Source organism: Toxotes jaculatrix, chromosome 11 (assembly GCF_017976425.1).
Source record: "Toxotes jaculatrix isolate fToxJac2 chromosome 11, fToxJac2.pri, whole genome shotgun sequence".
Taxonomy (NCBI): Eukaryota; Metazoa; Chordata; class Actinopteri; family Toxotidae; genus Toxotes; species Toxotes jaculatrix.
The window spans coordinates 9121697-9139579 of record NC_054404.1 but is presented as its reverse complement, the minus strand read 5'-3'; the positions used below and the strand labels follow the sequence as shown (position 1 = coordinate 9139579).

General features: G+C 40.9%; 1 protein-coding gene across 1 annotated transcript in view; it reads left to right on the top strand.

Moving 5' to 3' along the window:
• Window positions 1-1047: 1047 nt before the first annotated feature.
• ctbp2a (C-terminal binding protein 2a) overlaps window positions 1048-17883 on the top strand; it is a 60022-nt gene continuing 43186 nt past the window's right edge. The window contains exon 1 of the mRNA XM_041050437.1: window positions 1048-1329. The gene's annotated coding sequence lies outside the window, so the exon portion shown is untranslated. The remainder of the gene's footprint in view (window positions 1330-17883) is intronic.

Here is a 17883-nt window from a genome sequence, read left to right as displayed (position 1 = left end):
CAGAGGCTAGCCCAGACCCTACGCCATGACCTCGGATTTCTACAGCCTATCTTGTTAGAATGTCTTGTTTTTCAATTGTCAATTTACAAATCATTAAATAAAAAATGGGTGGCACCACATAAACTAGTTTTCACATAGAGATTAACTGTTACCAGATATTTACACCTGTAACAGTCTAACTGAACCAAATGACAATAGTTAGCTTGCTAATATATTTGACCAGTTTATATTAAAGAGAAGAAGAAGTGCTGGTAATGGGAAAAAGGCACATCTGACCTCACACTTGATCAAAATGTTTTGTCATAAGTTTAGTTTTTAAATTACACTTTGTAGAAATAACACGTCTTAAATTACAAAATGTTATGCTAATAACATTAGCAACCAAACAGACCATTTTGTTGGGTTAACTTAGCCGATGTAATTGTAACATTAGCTAGGAATATTTCTCCCTTACTCTAAACGGCTCAAGGCACTTCTTACTCTGTAACAGTCCTAAAATCATCATCTTGGACTAAGTGATTAATCGATAATGAAAATAATCATTAGTTGCAGCCCACACATTATAACAACAGACAATCCTCAAGTTTTGACTTAATCACGTTTGAAACTAGCTCTTACAAAACCGCTAACACACAAACAACAAAATCAAAAACCAAAAATACACAAGACATGAAAAGAGTTTCCTCATAGCTCTGGTAACAGGAACTAATAAGTGCATATGGGTATGTGGGCATTGTATTAAAGCGAGACCTAAAATCTTAACCTGTCCCTTAAGCGTTTCGCTAACATATTATTTTGAAAAGCCGTCTTGCATCGGATTGATCAAGACTTCAAATTATAGAGACAGATATCACAACGACAAATCGCCTTTCTCGAAAATTCCCACTGTCCCATCTCCATCAACATCATTAACTGCAAGAAGTGTCTCTCATCTGTGTGCGTGTGTGTGTGTGTGTGAGGGAGAAGTGGGCAAAGGCTCCGCCTCACTCAAAAAGCGAGAGAAAAAAAAGGAAAAGCAAACTGATACACACCTCTCAATTCTGGCAGGAGGAAAAGAATAGGAGTGTTTATGAAGCGTATAAGTAAACAGCAGGATAACCAGGCACACCGAGAGCCGAGGCTACTTCCCCCCGTAAAAACCGACACCAGGCACCGTTTCCCAGCGCCGGAGATTGTCCCGTTGCGTTCAGGATTAAGTTTTTATGTCATCTAAAGGTGGATCATTATCTAAATCCGAGATAACAAGCGAATTTGAAATGCGTAGCCTGCGATGCTATTTCTGGAGCCCCCAAAGCCGACGTTTGAACTCTCAGTAAACATCCAGTCGAGGTAGGATTCAAGATTATTGTAAAAGGTGGTGTAAAAATATTTCAGTGTGTGCTCCAACCGGGGTATAGTTTTGAAAGCTACACTCGCATCGCTGTCCATGTGTCCCTGCGCCATCAGCAAGGAGGGACAAGGGAGCGTGGGAGTAGACATTAGCCGACACTCCACTTCATAGTGAGGTGGGAATAGGCTTTATTAAGTTCCTAATGAGCTGGGCAGTTATAAGGCAATGGTGAAGATATTGGAGATCCAATTAAGATCAATCATGAGTCATTTTCTTTTGGTAAATATTGATAGACTCTTAATAATAAGAATAGGAAATAGAAATATCAACATGCACTTAAAGAGTTTGATCAAAAGTTTGGTTCAAGTGTGTTTTTATGCAGTTGTAGCATTTCTTGTTGGCATGTATATAACCAAACCAATCATCCTAATTAATGTGTGCTTAATTAGTGACCCAATCAGGCATCCATATGAGCACCTGCACATTTTGAAATAGGAGGTTAATCCTTCCATTTCACAGTTTTGACAGGCAGAGTGGGCACTGGTTCTCAAAAGGAAACTCTCTCCACTCTCCCTCTTCTTTTTTTTTTTTTTTTTTTTTTTTTTTAACTGCATTTGGAGGCTCCAATGGAAGAAAGCTTCAAGTGGAGGAGGAGGAGGAGGGTGGCTCCATTGTCTGGCCAGTGAAGGGGTGGGGATTGAGGCTGTATGCAGATGTGCTGCTGGCAACGGACATCTGCTCCCCCCCCCCCCCCACCCCCGGGCATTGTCACAACAGGCAGGGGAACTTAGAGTGGAGCCTGCCTGCAGAGAAAAGGCCTTTGTTAATGACATGCAGGCTGTGGCCCGCACCCTTCCAGAGGCAAATGTTTGCATCTGAAACATATTATTTGGCCTGCTTTTAATCAGAGATCATGGAGAGTGTCTTCTCCCCAGATATATATCACTTACTGGTGATACAACAGATACAATACTTCTTAGTTTGTCATTGCTTACTGGGATTTCCTTTTTTCCAGCTCCTTCAGTCCTACTTGCTACAACTGCCTCCCTGTTCGCCTCTCCATATCCCTCCCCTTATCTGCCGCCTTCAACTCTGCTGGGGGTTGAACTTCCTCTCACGTCTTTGTGGCCTGCATGTGTTCAGATATGAAAGCTGGCCTCCCAAGGCAAAAGCATCACAGGCAGCATCACAATGCACATGGCAGCTCCTATCAGGTCTTTTGATTTATCGCTGAGGAGGAAAATGCCAAGAAAATGCGAAACCAACGCTTTAATATTTATGTCATGCATTCTGTTTGTGCTTGATGGTGGCTATCAGCGTTGATGGGTGTGTGTGTGTGTGCACGTGTTTGTATTGGAAATCAGGAGTCTCATTTGCCTCAACAGATATTCCCTGGTGACTGGTGGAGTCAGTGTACTGTGATTACGAACATGATTTGTGCTTGTAGAGAGCACTGATGTACATGGCTGATCTGCTGTACAACATGCTTGTGTAGGGACTCATTTGTGTGTTTCTGCTGTATTATAACAAGCTGGATAGCAGGGAGGCAAGCTGGGGAGCAAGTGCACCGAAGCAGGAAGAGATGATGATTTTTGAAAGCACAGGTGCAGTTCCTCACTTTGCTCACCACCCGCTCATATGGCATGTGGTTTTCTTTGGACAGAGGATGCATGTTTATTCTGAGGCTACTTTCTTGCATTGCTGCCATGTCCTTCTGTTTTTTGTGGACATGCTTACTTTATAACGAGGACGAGCTAGAAGCGCAGCAAAAGAAAAGAAATCTGAATCGTGCATTGACTGCCTGTTTTGAAGTCACAGAAGCAAAGCAATTACAATTGGTTAATCATATTCTCAGAGCCTTATACTCCATTTAACACAGTAATTTGGACGCTGCTGAAATAGCTCTTGTGAACTCTTCTGAGAATTCCCATAATGGCCAGGCCACTAACGGCTTCTAAAAGTTCCCATAGGAGTTGGTTTGAGAGGATTTTACTGTCATGTGATTGTGCTATGCATTGTGGAGAGGAGGTAATGGGTGTGAAATTACACTGTGCCATCTGCAAGAGGCCCAAAATGTACAGCCTGATGCCAGTCGCCATGATGCAAAATCACAGAGCATGGAGGATTTAGGATTCATACCGCAGGTCTTTTGACGCAGTGGCAATTGTGTTATGTTGAGAAATTCAACATAAGACAATTTATTTGAGTTTTTTTTTGGTTTTAAGCCGTTCATTCAACAATAGCCAATTTGCCACTTTAGCTAAAAGTTTCATAGTCTCATGATATAATATTTGAATGTGAGCCATTGTTCTTTGTTTCAAAAAGACCTGCAGAATTTCTGTAACACAGATCTTAAGACATCTTAAAACTTAATTCTCAGATTGCATTAAGGCTTTGATGTTGAAAGCAAAGATTTTGCTGTGAAGTAGTGCACTTTGCAAATTGAGAACTGTGTGCCTCAGAGGCATTACAATGATGAAGGAACTGTTGTATTTCAATTATTCCTTGAGCAGCTGTTGTACTGTATCTCATGTTGGCTGGTAATAGTTTTGTCTCAGAGAACAGCCGTTTTAAAATCTACTGTGTGTTTAGTTGTTTAATTGGTGCACTCTCCAATTTTTCAGCACCTGTTTCTCATTTGTTATATCATGCTCTGTTGTGTCTCAGTCGTTTTTGTTTGCAGTTGTGAAGGACAGTTTTGGGAGAGTGAATGTGGACAGCACCAGACAGCAGCAGGTGTCTGATTCTCTTCACTGATAAAGCCTGCTTACCCAGTGTGCTTAAGAGATATTGTATGCTCTGAGTCTCTGTGTGTGTGTGTGTCTGTTGGGGTGGATGCACTCTTGTCTGCCATCGATATGATATACTGTACGCAGTATGGAGAAATAGATACATCCTCAGTTGTTGGCTGTTAAGTGCTGCCAAAGTCATTTTTCATGCTCTCACACCTGTTTTTGCTGTAGCTTGCTCCTGCCACATTGGCATCCTACAAGCTTGTTTGCAAGCTTTGCCAGTTCAAAATAATGCATTTAATAGTCACTCCCAGTTCAGCTGGCGCAGTGGCTAGAAAACAAGCAAATTATAGTCCACTGCTGTATTTGAAAGCATTAAGGTTTTTAAGTGACACGATCAAACATAAAACTGCAGAATCATATTTTCTCACTGTTGCAGAGTCTTAAATATTAAATCCAAAATGATTAACTGAACAAGTTACACTAGTGGTTGTATTAGATTTTCATTATTCTTTGTGTTGTTTATGACACTGCGGCATTGTTTTCCTGCTCATCATGTCTCTGAATGTTTACAAGTTTAATGGCTGGGAGTCTTGTAGATGTAGTCTGGTAATTTATGTAGAAAACTGAGATCAAGCTTTCATATTAACTCTTCAGGATCTTTGAAGATTTTTCTCTCTGAGCTTAGATTTTTGTGACATGTATTTACACAGTGCAAGTAATGATTATTTTCAGAATTTATCAGGTAATTTTTGATTAATTATTTTGTCTTTTGGCAGAAAATAGTGAAAAATGCTTATCAAACATTCCAAGAGCCCAGGGTGATGTCTTCAGATTGCTTTATTTGTGCTGGGCAATTCCAAAAGGTATTCAGCCAATTGTTCCAGCTATGTAATGCCATTGTCCAGATGAAATAACAAAAAGCTGAGTGGAAGTTCTGTTATATGTACAGAATTAATGAGAATACTGTAGGTTGCTTTTAATATAAAAGCACAGGTGTAAATAATAAAATGAATGGTGGCTGAATTCCATTTTGCTGCTTCAGTTTCAGGGCCCTCTCTGTCACACTGTCATTGCTTACTGGGGCATTTGAACAGAGCCATTGTTAATGTTATTAGTAACATGCCAAAAGGGCCGGGGTAAAAAATGATTTAAATGACTCTAGCCTATAGTATGGTGAATGTGCATACAGTATGTTGAGGATACATAGATGAACATTTCTCTAAATTATTAACTCATTATATGATTGGAGAAAATCTCTTGGCAGCACTGTGCGAACAGTGGAGGATGTTTACTGTTGCCTGTATTTATGACCATGGGAGTTTGCTCACACCACTTGGCTGGCTAATAGCCTCCCACCTGGTGTAAACCATCACACTGTGGAGTCCCTGCTCCTCCTTAATGACTGGCCATTTTCCTCCAAAGAACTCCTAATTGCTCTCAACTGCATGCATGGACATTATGCCAGGGATAGATGGAATGAGGGGGGGGGGTTGTGTGAGGATGGATGAAGGGGCGTAGTTTGGAGACCTAATAGGGAGTTAATGTGTCTTTCCAACAAGGAAATGTGTGTGTGTGTGCAAGCACACAGGAAAAATATTAGTTGATCTTCTCCCACTCACCTCCCCTCCTTCACTTGGCATAGCCAGAGCTTTAAACACCTGCCATTAACTTTCATACAAACCTCAGAGGATTAGGAATGAATAGTGGCAACGTCTTCCAACTATGTGTGCATGTACATGTGTGCTGGCGTTTGCGTCTGCGTGTCACTTTTGCAGGAACTAGCAGAGACAAAGCACCATCTGCACGCAGCAGGCTGTCCTGACTGCCTGTTCCTCTCGCTGGGGCAGAGAAGAGGCTTTCTGTGAGCATTGTTATGAAACCCAGTGCTGCTGCCGCTGCTGCCGTTGCTGCTACGCTGGTTGTTAATGCTGACAGCTAATAATGTCCTCCTGGATGACTGTGCCTTGCTGGAGCCAGAGAGAAGAGACAGAGACTAATGAAGAGAGGCAGGAAGTGAAGCAATGAGAGAGACAGAAACAGATAGAGAGGAAGATAGCAGTGAGGCGTGCAGCACTCTCTGTCCGAGCTGGTGAAGTTTCCTGAAGAGGATTACACACATATATATACACACACACACACATAAAGTACAGGCACATGTATTGTGTTTTATTTCCTCTTTTTTTCTGTTCCTTCCTTCCTACTCGCTCTCTCCTGTCTCAGCGTCTCAGGAGGGAGGTGGCATGAGGAGGAGGAGGAGGAGGAGGAGGAGGGCTTCCATTGTGTCTCGGCAGAGCCCCTTTTCCAGTCCAGCTGACATAGACTTGTGTCAGGAGGATCCATCCTGCTGATGTTAGGCAAGTTGTAAACTGAAAGAGATGTCTAAAGTGCTGAAGTGAGCCCTTGCTAGTGGAGAGATGGCTCTGTTTGTTTGCCATTCTGCTGAGCACCACTTCACAGAGAAAACTTTTTTTGCCTGAATTTGCTGACGAGGAGAAGGGGGGAAAACAGTTGGATTTGGGGTTTTGGGAGTCACTTGTGGGCACACAGAGCTTTGGCCATTGTGGGTCTGTGACATTGACATTTGGACATGGTGAGGGGGAGAAAAGAGTTAAAAGCTTACTTTTTTTCAGCTGTCTCTTACCACACAAATTGTTTTGCAACTGCTCACAATTCTCAGAGACAGCAGTCATTGAACCTTCCAACCACATGAATATGCATGATAAGTCCGCTTTTCTTCTCTGCCCCCTGAGCTGTATTTTTTTTTTCTACCCAGAGACCTGTCGTGTTGTGTTTGATTGGCCCTGACATTTGAAAAGGTCCTTGAATAAAAAAAAAAAAAAAAAGTTGTTTATGACAACTGGAGAACTCTCCTTGCAGCAGAGTAAAAATGGCATTTTGAAAGGAGCACAGCTCCTGCATATTTAAATGCTAATGGCTCTGTGAATGTGCAGGCTAATAGGATGTAGTGCAGTATGTACACTTTCAGTATGCAGGCACACTGTCTGAGTGCTACTTCTAATAGCTGTTGAAGGTGCATCAGCTTATTTTATTAACTGATTATGTTGAGTCTGAGGTTTTGTTTGTTCTATTTTTTTTTTTTTATAAATGATCACATTCTTTCTTTATGGCAGCAGACAGATTATCTCAACACATAAGCACGAAGAGTAGACTAATATCCAGAAAAAAAAACCCTCAGGGAAATCTGTTTTTGAAATTCTGGCATCTGTGGTGTATTATCGCAATGGTTATGATGCAGATAAAGTTTAACAGCTTGTTTTACAAGCTTGCTGATGCTGTGTAGGGCTGCCTGTCTTAGGCTGGGCCCCTGGGGTTCTGACTGAGCAGCCCTGTAGTGAGGCGTCAGGTCCGTGGTTTGTTATGAGCTATTTTGTGAGTAGTATGCAGCCACAAGTGCCATGGATCTCCCTGGACTTTGACCTTCTTGTGGAGTATTTGGTCTCATAGTCCTGCCTGTCCTCAAGGTTTTACATTGTGTGGACACAGCCTCTCACACTGATGTGTTATTATTATTGTCATTATTCTAATTTATTCCATTTAAGCCTTCAGTTGATAATTAAAGGAAATATGGATTTGGAGAGGTTTGGTTTCAAAGGTTCTTGATAATTTCTAATTCTTATGATGTCACAATTGCATGATATGAATCGTAGACCATTAAGACCCGATCACAGACAGTGACCATGCAGTCCATCCAGGTGTCTTTACACACTCACTGACATTGTGGTGGGCTAATTTGTAAACCTGTTTTTGGCGAGCTAAGTGCTAACATGCTTGAAAACTGGGAAAACGCTAGGACTAGTCGGTCAACATAGCTCTTCAAACTTCTTTCTGTTTTCTCAAAGGCCTTTCACTCTTCCTGGGCATTTTGTCCTCGGTATTATTCATAATTTCATTCAATAAAGAGTTCTGTAAGGGGAACAGAAGCTCCATGAGCTGGTTAGCCCAGTTGCTGACAGTCTCATCGCTGTCTGTAAACCATTCATCTTTTGTGCAGCATTTTATACTCCAACACGGCAGACTGAATAAGAGTGGATGATGTAGCATAGCTAACAACCAATGATAGATTTCTGCATTTTAGACTCTCCAGTGTGCTGTTCCCTCAAGATCAGCGCTGTCGAGACAGGCTTGCTATTGTGAATTTTGCGTGTCGTTTACCAAAGTTGAACTTTGAAGCCACTGATTGCAGCAATTATATTGAGATGAATTGATTTCGCTGTTAAATGTCACTGTTTTTAATGCTGCCATGGCCAAGCCCCTAGGCCAATAGAATAACCCAACCTTTATTTTTCAATGCTGTAAGTTTATCCTTGCAGTCCAGGTTAAAACTGTCCACATACCAAGCTTTCATGCATCTAACAACCTCTTTACTTGCACAAATACTGGCAGGAGTCCAAACAGGGAAATCTGGCAGATATCCATGAAACCATTTGACTCCTAAACCACACTGTTAAGTGAGAGCCTGCACTTGTCTTGATTTAAATGAGCAGTGGACATCATCATGGTCGCTGTTACAGAGAATCAGCGCTCATACACATGCCTCCACAATGTCACACAAAAGCAGTTATCTACTTGTTGCTGTATAGAGAGCTAAACAGGGTGAGCTGTCATCCTGCTTCTCATCACTCATCTGTGGGGAAAAGTGGCATATTATCTACTTGTTGCTAGCAGTTATGGAAGTGTTGAAAAAGTGAGTGGGGGAGCCGAGCAAAGGTAGTTTTATCACCTTAGCTATCTCCATTATGAATATGGATATCATGGATATGTTTGGCGAGCCTGAGGCTAATTCTTTGATTCTCTGCTGCTGAGAAACTCAGTGGGATGGTTGGCTTTTTAACTCGTCACCTTGTTCGCACAAAGACATGTTTGATTTTCACCCATGTGGAGATGTTTGATTCCTGATCCTGAACAAAAAGGATTTACTGTGGGTTAATGTTTCACTGAGCTCGAGAGAAGCCACAGACTCTCAGTCCCTCCTACTCAGTCTTCTGTGAATTCTACCCTCGGGACTCTCTGTACAGTTAGAAGCAGGTATCCCTGGGGTTTTCAGACATGCTATTTAAAGGCACAATGCATGTGCATGCTGCAGTTTTTCAGCATCTTTTGACATATCAAGCAGAGACATAACTCGCTATAATATATAACATTTACTGAACAGGGTTTTGCTCCCAGACCAAAAGTGTGTGCTGCTTTTTATTTATCTATCTTCCAGCATCTTTTGACCTTAGGTGAACATTTTTTCCGCTAATGAAGTTTTGTGCCATCAGGAGATAGGGGAGTGCATTAGTACGATAACAGAGCTACAGTTCATTGCTGTTGCCATGTCAGGGATTTCTCTGATGCATGAGGCCATTGATTTACCTACAGCAATACTGAAGATGTTTTTTTTTTAAAAGCAGCATTGCCACATTTGATACAGTTAATATTCCACATTTTCATTGGTTTTTTTTTTTTTTTTTTTGCTTTAATCTTGTCTGGAATGTTCCATGAGAAAATTGTTTTCCTTTCACCATACACAGCAAGTTGATATTCACCTTGGACAGAGGTTATATGTTTTCTAGTCTTTTCAGCCTTAGGGGAAGTTTGAACGACAGAAATATTTCATATAACTCAGAGAACACGGCTTTTGTTCCACTTTTAACCCACTTGGCCATGTCTTTTCTCCCTTGGATAAACTTCATCCCTGACCTTTTCGCTTTTTTTCTCTACCACTAAGCTCTCTTTCGCTTATTTTCCTCTGAATATCAGTTGTGCCTCCTAATCCGTCTGTGCCCTTGTCTTGTCTTTCTTATTTTATTTTATTTTTTTTAGTTTCATCTGTGTGTGTTCTTGCTCACAGGTGGCTGAGGGATATGCTGGCTCTTCTTTGCTAGCTGTCTGTGTTTCTTCTGTTTGTTATCTATTGAATACCAGCTGCTGTCCTTGGTCAGGGAAGCATGCCACTGTAATAAACCTGCCTGATACACACATACATATACATAAAAGCAGGAAAACACACACATTATTGCACACAGACATAGACAGAAATACACACACATGCACACGGTGATGAATTAGCCTTATTATAAGCAAGCTATTAATTAAACAAGGAGGCTGAAAAGAGATTACCACAAGCACAGCACTCAGAGGTGGACTAGAGAGAGAGAGAACCTGCTGTCATTGAAAGGAGGTCTTTTCAGGTTGCAGTGACACAAAACATTTCGTGCAGTTAGCGTTCATAGCTGGAATTATAAAGGCCTCTAAACGAACGCTGCTTTGTGTGATGGTTTGCCGAGATGACTACAGTCGCTATCTCATGTCTCGCTCCCCATCCTCGAGCCTTTCATGCTGGGCAGAGTTTCTCAGAGCCCCCTCCCTGGAGACTGGATGTAGCCAGACACCCACCTTGGCCTCAGTTCCCAGCCAACACGTCTGTGTTTTTGGGTGTCTGCGTGTGTGTGTGTGTGCGTATGTGTGTATAAGTACTATAATGTGTGTGTGTGTGTGGGGGCAGCAGCATTCAGTGGTGTTCTCACAACCCAGCTGAGACTGACAGATGGAATCATTTCACACACAGACAGAAAGGCAGGATACAGGAAACCTGGGTGTTTTTAATAGTCCTGGCGCTGCTGTGGTTGGTATTAATCTAGGTCAGTGGCGTTCACAGCGAGTCGGCCTCTGGGGCAAACTTGGCCTTTACTTAACCCCGTTTACTCAGCCACCTTACAGTCCACTCACCTTATACTTAGTTTGCAGTTAGAGAACCTAACAAGATGTTTACGCTGTGTGGTGTTGGGCAGATTACTGCTGTACCTGGTTCAGCTGGTCTTCAATCGGAGCACAGTGACTCCTCCCGGCAGCCCAGATGGCTCATACCATTGAAGCCCCTGGACCTTTGATAACACACTCCAAGATGTTCAGCTCACAGCCTAGTCAGTGAAAAGCCTAGCAGAGTTTGGCCAACCTCACTAGCATACATTAGGTGGAACACTGCCAGTATGGCTGGGAATCGAAACCTTGAGTACTCAAAGCTGTGAGGTAATTAAAGATTTGCTAGGAATGCTTTGCAAGATTCTTTGTGTTGTCTTAGTCTTTGGTTAAATATTTCCTTATGAAAATCATAACTTTTAGCTGGTATTTTATTGAATCAAAGTTCTTGTTTAGCTGTTTGTGTACGGGTTAAAATTAGGGCCAGTGAGATTTTGAGCCTGTAAAGTGATATTCACAAAGTTAGTAGTTGAAAATAAACCTGAGTAAACCCATAAAAAGCAGAGCATGTGCAGAAAAGTTTTTTTTTTTTTAATTAAAAATATGTGACTGTGTGAATCAGTAGTGATAATGTGAAAAAAGAGGTGCTTTTGTGAACGCCTGTGTAGAGACAGAAAACTGCGTGTAAAACTCAGCTGTGTGACGCTGAAGTTGCTAGTACAAATTTTGACCCTGTCCTTACACCTGTGATTGGACAGTGAAAGTCCAGTCACAAAGCAGAGTCCAATCAGAGGGCAGATGGTCCCGCTGCCTGAATGATGTAGTAGATTTTCAAGATGGAAGATGCCGTGGGCTCTCCTGAGACCCAAGTGGGTTTAATTGTATTTGCTAGTGCTATTGAATATCCAAAAGATTCAAGAGGAAAATGCTTTTGTCGGAAGTAAAGTGCAGACTTCTAAGTTGTCTGTATGTTCAAATGTTATACCTGAAAACTCCAGTTTGTATTAAATACTAACCAGTGTTTTAAAACTAAGCAGGAGTTCAGGAAGCTCTCTATCATGGTGATTATGATTCTGTATCCTGACTCGCCTCCTCTAGAAGTGTGAAATTGTGAACCAAAGCTCATTCAAAGTGAGCATTTGCACTCACGTCGTGAACTCATCTCTAATTTAATTAGAGATGAGTTAATTTGCTCTCTAATTGCTTTTACAGTTGTTGCATATGCATCAGGTGCTCAGCAGTTAATTGGTGGGAAAAGACAGATCATCAAGTTCAACAATTAAAATGGGCACTTGCCAACCTCAACACGCAAAAATGTACAAGTGTATCTAATTAGACTAAAACTATTCTGAGGGGATTTCGTGGAAATGATTTACAATTCTGTATTATGTAGAGACTAAATTTTCTGACTAGATATTTTTGGTATTTGTGCTTTCACAAAGCTTCACTATGCTCCTGAGACAAGTAGTTTTTACAGTCACTCCTCATTAGTCATGCTCTGTTTTTCTCAGAAAATCTGAAATTTTACTCCTGAAATGGGATTTTTTTTTTCTCAGGTCCTTTTCCAACACATTCATTTTAGGCCTTCAGTTTTTGGGTTTTTTTTTTTGCTAAGAATAATTTGAGGGGCTATCTCCCCAATGCATAATTATTCCAGAGGCCTAAACTATAATTGCTTTTTTCGTCGCTCGTCTCTGTTCTTTCCTTTGGGTTTCTGTCGTGTTACAGTTAAATTGTTTTAAATATTTCACTTTGGAGAGGTGTAACAAATCAGTGAGCATGAGGTTAGATATTTTGGGTAAATGGAGCTAAATTGTTTAGACTTGTGCTAAATGATAACAGACACCTTGTCTCTGTTTTTGCTCTGGCCTTGTGTTAATGAGCTGTTAGCTGAGGAATGGAAAAGTACTAAAGAGCTGAGAAAGGCAAGGTGAGATGACAAAGACACCAGCTGATTAGTTTCACACAGTCTGTAGACTCCAGTGTATCACTGGCAAGACTTGTCTTTTTAACTTATGAACAAAAGTCAGTACACACATGATCTTCGGTTTGTGCCGGCTGAGATGTTGTTTACCCTTTGGATGAAGTTGTGGCACCAACCTCAGACGCTTTGCTACCTGGTGTTGCTCACTAATACAGATTTCCACTCAGTTGTACCTTCATATTTCAGGGCATTTTAGGTTTGGAAAGACAGAGACAACTGTAGCTCTAGTCCATTTGGTGTGGAACACAAGAAAAAAAAAAAGATGTCATTGCCCTTGTTCTGGTCAGCATCACGTTCACACTGGTTTTTACAAAGGAACCTTGCGCTGTAAGCTTGAAGTCACGCAGCACTTAAATGTGCCTTGTATGTTTATTTATCTTCCGCTGTGTCACAGAGAGCTTGCAAAGAAATAATTGATGAGGAGGATTATTAGTTGAGACCAACTCAACCTCAATTTATGAAAAAGGGCAAATGAAAAATGAATGAATGAAAGAGGAACTGCCAAAATACACAGCGTTGGACACAAGCAGAGCACACTTCTGTTTGAACTCTTTTTAATTCTGATCCAGTTGTTAGCGTAGTTACAAAATGATTTACGTATATATTTGTTCCTTATATAGATCTCTTATAAAATCACTTTCTTGACAGCACATGGCCAGAAGACTGATTTTAATAGCAGTAGAGCCATAATTATTATTATTTTGATTTTTGATTCATCTGCCCATTATTTTATTGATTAATTGATTGACTGCTAAGTGTTTATAATTGTCTGAATTGTCAAGGGGAAGAGATGTCAGGTGTCCACTTAGCAGTGAGCATTGTAAGGTGTCCTTAATTTACTATCATTGCCATGGCTGGCTCTGTAGACTGGCACTACAGGAGACCTTGACAAGAAGTTGGTCCAATTCTCATAAGTGTATCGTTCATTTATGTAAGGTTAGTGTGTCTTTACTTCAGCTCTCAGTACTGGTCCCTTAGAGAAAAAGGTTTGAGGTCAGTTTTTTGATGTTGAATGTCAACAGGAAAGTGGAAAAGACAGATTTATTACCACAATAAAAGCATCTTAGATACAGCCTTTTACCTGTCAGCTTAAGTGCCTCTGGTTTTAGTGTGATTGCGTATGTGTGTACTCTGAGTTGAGATGAGCAAATACTGTATGTGTTCAGTGTCTAGTCTGTCAAGTAAAGGAAGAAAATACCAGGATAATATTTACATTGCTTTTTAATTTAATTCAAATGTGGACTCTGTATTATTCTAAGTCTTCAGTGATCTGTGTAGTGTAGTGGTGTTTCGAAAAAATAAATTGCCAATTATCCCAGTGGAGATTTTATGCCAGACTTTGTTTTAGTTCATTAGGTGTAAGGAGCTGGAGAGAGGAGGAATGCAGGCCACGCTGAAAGCCTCAGTGGGTTAGGCTAACAGGCTGCCGTGCACAATAATGTCACCATTATGCGTTTCCTGGGTGACTTAAACGAATAGGCATTATTACAAAATTGTGCATTAGCCCAAGTCAGCAGTTAGTACTGCTGCAGTCTCATTTCGTTTAGAGTTGAGAGGAGAGAAAGATGGAGAGAATGTGAGAGGAGAGGGAAGGGGGGAGGATGGGAAAATGGTTCAGAGAAAACGCAATGTAAAGGAGAAAAGGGGAATGAAAAGGACGCTGTCTGCCAGAGGCTGACAGGACATGCAAAAGGAGGTAAAAGGATACACAGAGAGGCACAGATGGACTGACAGACTTGGGAGATCGTGATGATGATGGAGAGGTAGAAAGACGAGAGCTGTAATTGTCAGTAACCGGTGTATTTAGACAAGGAAGGCTGGTGGAAGAAAGAGGCTGGCAGGGAGGAGGAAGGTGTAAATCAGTGGTCTGAGTGACAACTTTACGGGCCCCTCGGAGCCCCTACCATCAGATTAATGAGAGAAGAGAAACCTTAACCACCTTCTCTTCTCTGCTGCTTCTTTTTCTGCTATCTTGCACTTTCAGGGGCATAAATCATAGACTCTTAAGCAGTCACTTTCGGTAGCTGCTACACATTTCTCCCTCAAAATGTTGACTGTAAGGTATCCCTGTCCAATGACGTGCTGCACTAATGAGATTTTACTGCAGCTAGTGTCCATTGAGATGACACCTCTTACAAGTAGTCCTGGTTTCTCCACCACATTCATTTCATTTCTTAAAGGACAACATTACGGGAAATATGCTTGTTCACTGTCTTGCCAAGAGAAAATCAATGCCACTGTCACGTCTGTGTGGTAAATACAAAGCTAGAACAAATAGCCGGTTAGCCTAGCATAGCATAAAACCAGGAAGAAAAAAAATATAGCCTTATCAGCAACTCTAAATCTTGTTTGTTTAATCTGTGTAAATAAAGACAAATTGACAAATTAACTTTGCTTTCAGGGAGAACCACGTTAGCTGTTTCCAGTCTTTTTGCTAAGCCAAACTAACTGACTGCTGATTGTAGGTTCATACCAAATGTACAGACATGAGAGTGGTATTTATGTTCTCATCCTATTCTTGGCAAGAAATCCAATCAGCATATTTCCCAGAAATGTTGCAAATGATGTGTGAAGTGCATGGCTGTCACATGTAGAGATAAGGCTGCACTTAAAAACAAAGATATTTAAACTGAAAAAGATGGTAGAGGAAGCAAACTGGCAGATCTTTGATTATTGCACAAGCAACATCACAGCATCACAAGTAAAAAAAAACAAAAAAAAAAAAAAACATATTTCCAATTTGTCTAAAGGGCACCAGGTTTCTCTAACTTTATGTTTTGCTTACAAACCCACACTTGTGTAGCTCAGTCGCCTTTTGTATGTGTATTGGCTGGTGGTCATCAAGTTCACATAGTTAAACTAGTTCACTGAGGTCAAGGACTGGAAGTTCAGTTGATGGTCTAAAAAAAGAAAGAGCAAGATGTTCTTTTTTCAAGATGAAAAGTCCCCCTTGTAGTGAACACCTCCACAGATTATACAGTCGAACACATTTTATGACAAAGTTAAATCTGTAGCTTTACTTCGTTGTGTGCCCTCTCACCTTTTAGCCAAACCCACATATTTCTTAATCTGGTAAGAGAGCTCCTCCTAAATATGGCCTTAGTCAGAAAAAGACCTCTCGTTTTCACTTTCTCTTCTCGCTCTCTCTCTCTCTCGGTCTTCTGTGCTATTACAAACCTAAACAAGATCTCCTGGGCTGCCTGGCTTTTTATGTACTTTACTTCACATAAGGAGTAGAAAAGAATGAGCTGAAATAGATATGTTTCTAAAGTGTGAAACTGGCTCCTTTCTGCTTGTGAAGTTTCTTGATGTAGAGGGTGTCAGATGGAGAAGCACTATGTGAATTCATAACCTCTTTGAATGATGCAACAGCTGCAACAATGCCGTGTAATGCTGGCGCTCAATTATTTTGTGGCATTTTGATGAAATTTTTTACTTCTGTTTGTGTCTCTTATGAGATGCAGTAGAGAAGCTGTGGTAGCACATCTGTGGTTTACATCTGCCATTCACAATTCACAAGTTTTTGCAAAGCTCTTATCTTTGAACACCACTCGAACTCTGTGCTGTATTTTGAGGTCCCTTGTGTGAGTGGCATTTAAATTACTTGTTAAAATTAACACCTAAGTTTCAACTGTACGGGGTAACTTCACGCTTCTGCAGCACAAACATGCATGTGTGAAAATACAATTTCTATAAAGTTTAAAAATAGTTGCTGGTAAATTAAATAAAAGATTAATCAACAAATTGTTTCATCTCTAGACATCGGAAGTCAATTTGAGCAAATAGGGTGTATCCACTGAGTGTATAGGATATGTTATAATCTCCCTTCGTTGGTGCTTAGGTTCATAATATAAACATATAGTAAATTTAAATTTTTACTCTCCAAAGAACCTGTAGAAATTTGTTAAAGTGACCCTGATGCACCAGTAAGCTGGTGTTAAAAATACAAACACTAACTGGTATGTAAGTAGCACAGTAACAACATGATGTGGCATTCATTGCACAGGACACTGCAGGATAAACTGATGAACATATAGTACATTAGTGTAGATACACAATGTGTGTGTGTGTGTGTGTACATTGAAAATGGTTTCATTCAGGTATTATGGCATGCTGTAGATTGCAGTCACAGTGGAGAGTCCAGCAGTGCATGAAATGCACTAAGTAGAAAGACAAGATGTGATTACCAAATAACATTTGCAGACTGGCTATACTGCAGAAATGGTGCACACAGATGTCTTTGTCATAATTCATACCATAGCTCATAAATGTCAGAATTTTTTATTGTTATAATTTGTGTTTTTCTCAGCCCACAAAGTCAAAATCCTGGTAGAGCAAAGACAAAAAATCTTTTATTTCCAAGAATATTGCGAGGTTTGCATCACCCGTCAGATCTGACAACAGTTACTTTGGTCACGATCTGACTTGATAACATTCACAGACTTGTCAGAGAACCTGTGAACACGACTACCCAGCCACATGTAACACACTGCGGTGTGTGTGTTGAGCAGAGCCCCTGCCCTCGCTTTGCCGAGCCAGACAATCCCTGGAGTTGTGTATTTCTGTCATTTCCATGTGTGTGTGACTTTCTCCTCTGTTTCTCTTCCTCTCCTCCAGCACTGAGCACGTATTTTCTCTCAGGTCAATCCCCTTATTGTTAAGTTACATAACAGCACTTAGTCAAGTAACAATCCAGCAGCGATGGTGCTAAGGGCTGCAGGATAACTGTACTTCCTCTGTGGCACTCCTCTGGTGGAGAGCTCTGCTCAAAATTGTTGACATTTCAACCCACTTAGTGGAGTCGACTTTTTTTTTTTTTTTCCTCTGGGAATGGAGTGGATCTACTTCTTACATGAGTCAAATCTCTGGAATTAATTTATGGAAATGAAGTCATGTATACCACAGCTTTGGGTTTTTTTGGTAAAACGCAGCTCTCAAACTGCTGAGGAGGCTGTTCCTTTGCGCCGGCAGGGCTTGCCATCCCATCAGTTGAGACCACCAGTGAGAAGTGATGAAATGGCGTGTTTGAAATGATTCCAGGTGGAGATGATAGTTGTTATTCTGAGTGAATGTGTGGGATTTGGGGGGGTACATGTCCTAAGTTACTTTTACACATACAGTGTGTGATAAAT